Source organism: Pelodiscus sinensis, chromosome 3, assembly GCF_052426305.1.
Source record: "Pelodiscus sinensis isolate ZL-2025 chromosome 3, ASM5242630v1, whole genome shotgun sequence".
In the NCBI taxonomy this organism is placed as follows: Eukaryota; Metazoa; Chordata; order Testudines; family Trionychidae; genus Pelodiscus; species Pelodiscus sinensis.
Window position 1 is genome coordinate 162,030,192 of NC_143054.1, and position 11,023 is coordinate 162,041,214.

Consider the following 11,023-nt stretch of genomic DNA (forward strand, 5'->3'; position numbering starts at 1 on the left):
ACAGAAGAGGGCATGGCCTCAGGGACAGTGTCTATATAGATGACTGACAGCCTCTCCCTCTTTGTATTCTCTCCAGCCAGACCAGTCGGGACTGAGCAGCAAGCCATGTCACCCAAGCCAGCAGCCAGACCTCGGGGGACTTGAAAGCATGCCAGGGTCTATGAAGACCTGATGCAGCAGCATGTCAGCATCCTGCACGACATGCAGCAGACCCTGGAGCAGAAGATCCGGGAGGACGCAAAGTGGTGGAACTGCGTGGGACCAGCTCATGCAACGGTGCAATAGCATGTGTCATCATGCGCAACGTGATGGTACACCTGGCTGCTGTTGCTGCTCCTGCCTACCACCCTCCTGCCCCCTTGCTATGCCCATTCCCCCTCCCCCTGAAATCCCTCAACCCCCTCCAGTCCCCCTTCCTGCCCACTCCCCTGTGGTCCCAGGACCCAACCCCAAGTTCAAAGAGGTCCTCTCACCTAGGTGGCACATCCAGCCGCCCTCCAACACCACTCTGAATACCCCTCACCCTCCAGGTTATGCGCCCCTCTCCCCCTTTAAAAAAAAGACAAATACAAAGTTCATTGTGTTCAAATCCAAACAGGTCTGTTTATTCTGAGGTCAGGGAAGGGGCAAAGGGAGGGGTTGTGATGGGAAAGGGATAGTGCAGCAAGCCAGAGGCTCCTGGGGTGGGGGGAGGCCCTGGGGAGAGTTACTGGGATCCTTGAGAGAAACTCTCCCTCAAGGCCTCCTGGATGCGCACCGTGCCCTGATGGGCCTGGCAGATGGCAGCTGTCTGAGGCTGTTCAAAGGGTCTCTGGTTGGTGAGTCTGGGTTGGGTGTCTGGCTGGTGAGTCTTGCCCACATGCTTAGGGTTCAACTGATCACCATATTTGGGGTCGGGAAGGAATTTTCCTCCAGGGTAGATTGGCAGAGGCCCTGGAGGTTTTTAGCATTCCTCTGTAGCATGGGGCACGAGTCACTTGCGGGAGAATTCTCTGCATCTTGGGGTCTTTAAACCATCGTTTGAGGACTTCAATATCTGAGATATAGGTGAGTAGTGGGTGGGTGAGATTCTGTGGCCTGCATTGTGCAGGGGGTCAGACTAGATGATCATAATGGTCCCTTCTGACCTTAAAGTCTACGAGTCTATGATTCTATGAGTCTCCCCTCACAGCCGGCATCTGCCTCCCCACCCCAGGAGGAAGGCCTCCCCCTTCTTCTTCACTACGTTGTGGAGAACACAACATGCCGCAGCCACCTTGGGGATGTTGTGCTCCCCCATATCAAGGCAGATCAGCAGGCATCTGAAGCACGCCTTGAGGCACCCGAGGGTGCACTTGACCTGAATCCTGGCCGGATCGAGGTGGGCATTAAATTGGTCCCTGCTGGGGTCCAGGTGGCCATTATAAGGCTTCATGAGCCATGGCATCGGGGGTAGGCCATGTTCCCCATGATGCACTGTGGCCACCAACCACTACACGTCCCCAACCTCAAAGTGGGGGAAGAATGTACCCACCTGCAGCTTCCCATACAGGCTAGAGTTCTGAAAAATGTGGGCATCATGTGCCCAGCCCGACCACCCCATAAGTGTCTGTGAACTGTCCTTGGTGGTCGACCTGGGCCTGCAGCACTATTGAAAAGTAGCCCTTGCAGTTGATACACTGGGCCACTCGATGTTGAGGTGTGCGGATCGGGATGTGGGTCACATCAATTGCTCCTGTGCTGTTTGGGAACCTCTGGGCAGCAAATTCAGCCATGATGGGGTCCAGGTCTCCCAGGCGGATGACCCTCCACAGCAGGACAGAGTTGATGGGTCTCACAACCAGCAGAAGGAGACAAACAAACACACAAAAGAGAATGAGAGAGGGAGGGCCTGAGCCCTTGGGAGGTGCCAGCCCCACTCTTCTCCCCTCCCTCAAACATCCCAGGAGCCAATTCCTATGAGGCTGCCCCTCCAACAGCAAGTCTGTGTGAGAGCAGGACAGCAGAACCCCCGGGGGATGGGGCTTCACCCCACCCCCACTCCAATCTCCCAACCCCCATTTCCCTAGGTCCCCCTTTTCCAAGACTCCCTAGCCCCCCCCCCTTTCCATGCAGGGACTGCAGCCTGAGAGTGCCTTATCTCCAGGAGGAGGGCCCCAACGGTGGACTTTCCCATGCCAAACTGGTTGCCCACCGACCAGTAGCTGTCTGGGGTGGCAAGCCTCCATATGGCAATTGCGACCTGTTTCTCCAGGGGGATGGTGGGCTGCAGGTGGGTGTCATGTCATCACAGGGCAGGGGTGAGCCAGGCACAGAGCTCCAAAAAGGTGGCCTTCCGCATGCAGAAGTTTTGGAGCTGCTGCAGGTTGTCCCACCAGTTGGAACTGGTGTCCAGCCTCCAGAAATGCTTCTCTACTGTGGGTTGTGGTTGCCAGGGTGTTGCTCCTGCACACAGGAAAAGGGTCCCAAGAATGAGCTTGGTGTCGATCTTGTGCAGGACCAGGAAGGCAACTGGCACAAAGTGCTGCAGAAACTTCAGCCTGGCCGTATGGGACCATCGCTTGCTCAGAGGCAGCTCCGGTTCCACGGCACAAACACACAAGCTGTGGTGTCCAAAAAAGCTGGGCAACCACAGCAGGCACTGCGAGAGCTTTGCTGTCCCTTGAAGAGGTAGACAAGCATGCAGCAGAAACAGAGAAACAGCTGTCCAGGGGAGTCCCTGTAAGTGTGTGTCTCAGCTAGGCTCCGGCACCAGCACTTGGCAACAACTACCGACCTAATGCCCTGCCTGAACTGGTTCTGAGTGGCCTTTTATGCGAGAGAGCATCCAGTCAGTCTGGACGCTGTCTTTCGAAAAAGCAGATCACTTTTCTGATGCAGTTTAGCAGTGTGGACATGTTCTTTCAGAAGACGTTTTGTCAGAAGATCTCTTCTGGAAAAGCTTCTTCCAAAAGAAGCCTGCAGCTAGACTAAAGGGGGCAGGGGAGGGCGGGATATGATAGAAGTCTATAAAATCATGACTGATGTGAAGAAAGTGAATAAGAAAAAGTTATTTACTTGTTCCCATAACATAAGAACTAGGGGTCACCAAATGAAATTAATAGGTAGCATGTTTAAAACAAACAAAAGGAAGTTTTCCTTCATACAGTGCATAGTCGGCCTGTGGAACTCCTTGCCAGAGGATGTGGTCAAGATTAGGACTTTAACAGGGTTCAAAAAGAGAACTAGATAAATTCATGGAGGTTGGGTCCATCAATGGCTATTAGCCAGGATGGGTAGGAATGGTGTCCCTGGCCTCTGTCAGAGGCTGGGAGTGGGTGACGAGAGCGAGATTGCTTGATGATTCCCTGTTCTGTTCACTCCCTCTGGGGCATCTGGCATCAGCCATTGTCAGCAGAAGGATACTGGGCTGGGTGGACCTTTGGTCTGGCCCAGTGTGGCCGTTCTTATGGAAACGTGAAAGTGCTGAAAAATCTCGGTGGTTACACGCTGCATGCTCTGCAGTATAAAGCTTAAGTATAAAGCCTCCCCTGGTGCATGTCTGCCAGCCCCTGCCTACCAAGCTCCAGGGACAGAGGCTTCACTGCCCTGCCACAACAAAGCTGCCTCAGCTTATGGGTTAAACAGTTACTTAGTTATCCAACACCCCTACTGTAAATGCAGTAGATTCAAGGAAATCATCAGCTGGTGCAGAGCTGCTGAAATGTCTCTTAAGCTCCCTTCCTCCCAGATGCTGATGGTTCGGGGAATGTGAAAGCAAAGGTGGTAGAATCCCCTGCTTCTGGAAAAGATGCTGGGGACATTGGCAGCCTGGCCTGATGACAGCAATTCTGGGCCCAGGAATTTGCAGTACCAGGATCAGAGTAACACAGAATTCTGGACCAGAATACAAATGGTCCCCCCTACAACGCAGTCTGCCTGACATTGGGGCGGGGCTGTGCCTGCACCGCTGGCATGTTCCCTCGTACTTTTCATACATTTTGTTATGCTCGCTGACGCATGTGCAGATGTGCACCACCAGTAGAAAGAAAAACCTATAGATATATGTTTTAAAACAACCGCAGGGATAATGACTCCAGCCAGGACTGGTTTGGGCATTTTACAACTCACCACTCAATGAATTATATTTAAGTGTAAATAAAAATTCGACAGTAGTGCACTCTGAAAGAATAATATTACAGAGACTATATGTGCATTGCAGGAAGTACCAAGTAGTAACCCAAGTACAAGCATGTGTTGGGAAGTGCATGTGACACAGACAGGGCAGTGTGTGAGAGAGACACACAAACACAGAGACAGGACCATGTGTGCATGTGAGAGAGACTGCGTGATACAGATGGGAGTGTGTATGTGTGAGTGTGTGAGTGTGTCACAGAGATGGGACTGTGTGTGTGTCTCTGTGCTGGCTGCTGGGGAAACTTGAAAGATGCCTGAGCTATATCTATAAAATACTCACTGAGAACTCTCCTCCCTCTTCTGTTCTGTGGATATGGGGTATATGGACAGAAAGAGAGAGACTGTGTGAGCTGGCTGCTGGGGAAATCTAAAAAGCAGTGCGTCATCTCTTTAAGAGCCAGGGCACTCACACTCACCATTCAAAAGAGCAGGAAACAGCTCTGACCAGAATTCTCCTGAGTCTGGCCCTCCTCCCCCCGTATCCTCTGTCCCTTGCTCTACACAGCTAGTAGTAAGCTAGTAGTAGTAGTAAGGTAGCCCCCTCACTATGAGCTCAGCATCCCCTTTCCCCTGCTCTACACAGCTAGTATGAGGGTCCCAGGAGCACTGAGCTGCAGCATCACGGAACACCTGCCGCCACAGCGAGCAGGCATGTGAATATCTCCTGCTTGGCAGGTCCCTTCAGAACCCTTTGAAATTGCCCTCTCCCCGCATCAGTGGTCCCGTTGGCAGCCAATGTAGCTGAAAGCAGCCATCAGGCTGATGTAATTTATGCTATTGCCCAACATTTGTGGTACCAGGATCAGAGTGACACAGAAATTATTTAAGGTGGCTACCTTTGTACTGCATCCTGGACATCCTTCTTTTTAGTTGCACCAGGCATTCCTCAACCTTAGCTCTGGATGTGAGGCAAGCTATAAAACCCACATAATGCATGTAACGGCACTATGCCATATAATGTAGGGGGGTAATAACTTACTAACCCCCAGATGGTGTATATCCCAAATCAATGCATGGAAGGAATCATGTTCACAAGAATCACAAATATTGGAATATAGTGATTTTTGACTCATAAACATGAGTTTCTGCACCAGAAAGTTGGTTGTAAGAGACACAGTCCTTGAAGGAGAGAACAGAAGCAAAACCTTGTGTCCAGTTTCAAATACTCACTAAGATTTGTTCAGCAACAAGCTATAGGCCAAGAATAATTCACAGAAGGTTTTCAGAGGGTAATTTTGAATAACGGTCTGAGGAGATCCTGACTGACTCAGTGACTCACAAATGGAAAAGGAAGCAGTTTGCTGAATAAATTATTCACTAGGATTTACTTGCTCTGCTCTAGTTTATCTTCCAAAGTAAATGTAATACTGGTGACAATTGCCAGTCTGGCAGCTGTAGGGATTGAAGGAGATGTCCTCAGAGGACAAGCATCATCAGTAGGGCCACTGTAGTCTGCCCCATGCATACTACCCATGTACCTGAAAGGGTTCTCTCTTCTTCTAGAGGCCTGCCAGCAGGGGTGGGGGAAAGAGGGCAATTGGCCTGGGGCCCAAGGCTGCTGGCTACCACAGCCAATATTGCAGCAGGGGCCAGAGCCCTACCCCCTTTAAATCACCAGCAGAGTGCCATGCACTCAGGGCGGCTCTAAGGGCTGCTTGGGAGGACTCTTGGTGCAGTGAGCTCTGGGTAGCACTGAGAGCTGGCTGCCCCCAACTCTACCCCTTCCACCCGAGGCCCCACCCCTTCTGGAAGCATGAAGCCAGGCTCCCTCTACCTTGCTCTGGGTCCCAGCAACCCAGTCAGCCCCACTCCCCATCTAGAGGCCAATTCATTCTCCATGGTCCATGTGGTCCATGGCCTTGGTGGTGATGCAATCAACCAGTCAACAAATGAATGCTAGTTGTGATGGTGGGGTTTGTGACGTGGATGTCTAGAGCCAAATCCTGATGGTGCTCCAGCGCCTTTGTGCCACTCTGGCAATGTGAAAGAGGTCATAAGTTGAACCCCTATATGAGCAGCTGAAGAATTCCATATGACATAGATGATTCCAAGCCACTCCCTCCCAGTGCCGGGGTCATGCCAGAGGGGAGCAGAGACGTGGCTGGAGTGACCTGGATCTTTTGAAGTGGCCTAATGATCCCTTATGGTTTGTTACAGGGTTGCCTGGTTTAGAGCAGCCGTAAACGCTGGGATAGAAATAGCAAAAAATTGCTCCAGACTGAAAGTAACAGACATCTGTCTTCCAGCTCCTTCTCCTCAGGCTCCTCCCAGTGATTTCTCTGATTGTACTCAGCTCCATCCTAAGGCCAGATGTTCATTTTGCAATACTTAGGCCACACGAGAGCCATCAACAACAAACTGCACAGATTCAAAATGGTGACCTCTTTGGAAGAGCATCTGTTTCTCCATGATCAATCTTCTGGCATGCCTTTAGAAATAAGGAGCATATTTGCTTACACTGTGATAGTATTCTGAATTTATTTAAACTCAGTGTCAGTTGAATATAGAATACTTCATTTCCTGACTTGACCCATTCTGCAGAGTGGTTGTACCGCTGTCATCTGCTACTCCAAAAGTGGCTGCATTTCAATAGCAGGTGACATATCTGGCTGCATCTCTACATTGCAAAGCACTTTGGGGTCCTTCAGGATTTAAGGTATGATACATACATATGATATTAGTATATTGTTACCCAGTCACAAAGTCATATTGTTTCATGACTTGTTCAACAGGCATAAACATTCCAAAAATACCAGACAAATGTCTTTTTATTTGACCCATTTAATGTGATGTCATAGATCATTTGCGTGTTTAACAGTTCTCAAAACATCCGTGTGCGTATACTCACAAAATAGATATCTTCTCACGCCTTTTTCCCCCCTCTTGAATGCCATGAGAAATTATTTAAGGAAGTTTTAATGAAATGCATCTGTCACTTATGAAGATAAATAAGCAGAGTATGGCTTTCCATTACTGGAAATGGCAGAATTAAATTAGAAAATTACAATCCTCAGCATCTTCCCTGACTTGTTTTTGCATAATGTGTTAGAAAATATGCCCACATCGGCAGAATGCTGCACGGCCAATGGAGCATGTCGTAAAACAAGGCTTCGTTTTATAGTTGTTTTGTTAGTTTGCAGCGGGGAATTTTCTGCCATGACTAATTTTGGTCCCATTTCTGGCTTCATGGAAGCCCAGTTAGCAGGGGAGGGTGGACCCATTTGGGCGAAATTCAGAGCAATCCCAACTTCACGTGCCTCCCACCCCTTTTAGCAGATTTTTTAGCCTTATCTAGGGGATTCTTGGCTAACTTTTCTTAACAAGTGATAAACACTCTACTAATGTAAATGGGTACAGCTGTATTAATTTCAACAGAGATTAGCCAGTTTACACCAGCATTGAATTTGACCCTGTGACTCTAGCTATTTTCCTTCAAAAAGTGAACAGATAAAGTCATGCAAACAGATTGAAGGGAACGTGCTGTTGGAGCCATAGATGCTGGAACTAGTGGTGCTGGGACTCTGGGAGTGCTGCAGCACCCCCTGGATCAGAATGGATTCCATTATATACAGGGCTTACTGTTTGGTTCAGTGTTTCTCAGTGCCCCCACTAAAAAAAGGTGTTCTAGCACCCCTGGTTGGAGCTTCATATCTAGGGCAGCAAGCCCTGGGGAAGGGCAAAAACCTACTCTACAGATTCTACACCTGCCCTCTACATACATTCTCTCTCTCTCTCTCTCTCTCTCTGTATATATGCAAAATGAGTCAGTACAATTTGGCGTGTATCCCAAAGAATACACCGGCTCATCCCAATATCTTTAGAGTGGCCTAATGCTTAGTGTTGTGATCATCATGATCAGAAGTGGCTACATGTGGGAGGGGAGGAGCAAAACATTGCCCTACAGTGTGCACCAAAACTGTTCTAGCTGGTCGGCTCTGGTTGTTGAAATACCCAGGCCTCTGTGCGGTTTTTTCTATCCTACTGACTTGTGTTGGTATAACTAGGTCACTCAGGAGTAGGATTGAAATAGGCGAGAGAGAGAGAGAGAGAGAAAAGGTGCATTATTATCCCGATTCCATAGATGTGGAATTGAAGCCCGAAGTGAGATTTAGGGCTTGTTTATGAGAATGTTTAATTTGTAGCAAGCAGGAGTGTGAAATTCGCCTGCACTAACTTGCTGTGGTCTAACCGTCCTTGTAGACCTTGCTGACATGCTCGTATATGCTTTTACAGTTCCTTTGTTCACTCTAGTCCCTTCTAATACCAGACTAGACCAAAGCATGTTAACAAACTGGTAACACCAGTGTGGTCCACTCAAAAAATCCAGCCTAGTGCCAGGTAGTTTTAACCCTCCTCAGACACACCTTGTGACAAACTGTTCATGTAGACAAGACTTAAGAGACTTTCCCAAAGCCACCTAGAGAATCTGTGGCACGGCCAAGAATTAACCCTCTTTTTTGAGTCCCAATCCAGTGCCACTGCCATAAGACTATCATTGCAAATCTGGGTGCTCATAGACTAGAACTGGAGAGGTGATTAGCAACTGGAAGTTTCACTGATGAAGACACTATCATCTGAGGGACAAAGCAAATCCATGGAGACAGTGAATCTCTCTTGTTCCTTCACAGGAAGATTTTAATTTTTGTCTTTTAAATTTTATTTTATTCTGTTGCCATTTTCAAATTATTCTGCAGGCAGGTGCCTGTGATGGGATCTAAGTACTCTGCTGTGTTCAAAGTGAACAGAATTAAACTTTTGGGGGGCTGGTACACACACAGATTGTGTGCCAGAATAGCCGCATTTGCTACAACTTATTGCCCTAAGTTTACAGTAATAAGCTGCACCAGTATTAACACTTATTACTGTAAAATGTCTGCCACTGTAGGATATTACACCATTTTACACCACTTCCAAACTAATATAATTACAGCAGTACAAAAATTGTGTGCATAATTTTCATGATTATTTATTGTTTGTATTATCATAGAGCCTAGCAGCCCATCATGGACCAGGCCCTTCCTGTGTGAGGCTTTGTACAAACACAGAACAAACAGACTGGCAAAGAAAGTAAACCAATGACTGGAGGGCTCAAGCCACAACCCTGAGGTTAGTTTGCAGTGTTTTAGCCATGTTGATCCCAGAACATTAGAGATCAAGCACGTGAAGATGATTTAGACTAGACTAACGGCATCTTGAGGGCTACCCACTGAACTATCCAGCTATGGGGCCATCGGTCCTTGGAAGGGAAGAAGCATCACCCTCAGCCTCTCTCTACCCCCCAAGATACTGTTATCCCTGTTAGCTCTACAGAGAGGGTCTGACAAGTGGTCTGTCCATCCTTTTAAATGCAGGCCCCTTCAAGGTGTTGCAAGTAGGGTCTTTATCACTAGTCACTTTTGGAAATGCAGGCCGATGTAATAACATCACGCACTAGGAAAGGATCTTTTTTTAGTCTGATGATCTCCCATTTTACATTTTTGTTTTGCTTCCTTCATGTTGAGAATGCAGCACTCCCACAGAATGTTGGACAACTAATGAGCTACCTTCCCTACTGTCTCAAGCATGAAGGTCGTGAACTCATTAGTAAGCATCTAAATGTTAATACTTGCTGAAAGTAGGATGTGCCATTAATATGCACCACAAAGCAGAGTCATCACAAGAGGAGAATACATCGTAACTATGTTAATCTCCAGACAGGTGAAAAAACTAGAGAAACTCTGTTATATGTCATCATGTTTTCAAGAAGGATTGAAAATATTTAATGAAGTCCCTAACAGAGGGTTGTGTTAATAGATTCATAGATTCCAAGGCCAGAAGATACCATTGTGATGGTGTAGTCTGATCTCCTGTATAACACAGGCTATAGAACTTGCCCAAAATTATTCTAGAGCATAGATTTTAGAAAAAAATCCCATCTGGATTTTAAAATGGTTAGTGATGAAGACTCTTGGCAAATTGTTTCAGTTGTTAATTACCAAAAGCAGCGAGGAGTCCTGTGGCACCTTATAGACTAACCGAAGTGTTGGAGCATAAGCTTTTGTGGGCAAAGACCCATTTCGTCAGATGCATGCGTCTGATAAAGTGGGTCTTTGCCCACAAAAGCTTATGCTCCAACACTTCAGTTAGTCTATCAGGTGCCACAGGACTTCTCGCCGCTTTTGCAGATTCAGACTAACATGGCTACCCCTCTGATACTTGTTAATTACCTTCACTCTTAATGTATGTCTCTGTTTATCTAGCTTCAACATCCAGCCCTGCATCATGTTGCACATTTCTCTGCTCGGCTGAAAAATCTGTTATTAAATATTTGTTCCCTATGTGCATACTTACAGGCTGTAGTCTAGCTACAACTTAGTGTTCTCTTTGTTAAGCTACATGGACTGAGTTCCTTGAATCTATTACTATAAGACATGTTTTCTAACACTTTAATAATTCTCAGGGCTTTTCTTTGAACCGTCTCCAATTTCTCAACATCTTTCTTTAATTATGGGCCTCAGAACTTCACACACTGTTCGAGCAGCTGTCGCACCAGTGCCAAATACAGAGGTAAAATAACCTCTTTACTTCTTCTGGAGATTCCCTGGTTTATGTATCCAAGGAAGAGTTTCTCTTCCAGGTGTCATGAGCTGGCAGCATAAAAATAGAGTATGTACAACATTTGTTAATCAAAAAGAGCCATCAATCAATGTTTGGTCAGAGCTAGGACTGTGAAACGCTTGCATCCATTCTTTGCCAGAGTTGAAGACAGGTGCAAAGTCTGACATGAGAACAGGATGTTTATACAGCTGGTTTTTAAAAAGTGGGAAATTTCACAAACTTTCAGAAAAAAATCTCTCCTTTTTTTTGTTACCAAAATTCTAAGTTAAAA

The 11,023-nt window shown here is 47.2% G+C and overlaps 1 long non-coding RNA gene across 1 annotated transcript in view; it reads left to right on the forward strand.

Moving 5' to 3' along the window:
• LOC142827672 (uncharacterized) overlaps positions 1 to 486 on the forward strand; it is a 47,015-nt gene extending 46,529 nt beyond the window's left edge. The window contains exon 3 of the long non-coding RNA XR_012902381.2: positions 77 to 486. This is a non-coding gene — a long non-coding RNA (uncharacterized LOC142827672). The remainder of the gene's footprint in view (positions 1 to 76) is intronic.
• Positions 487 to 11,023: the final 10,537 nt, after the last annotated feature.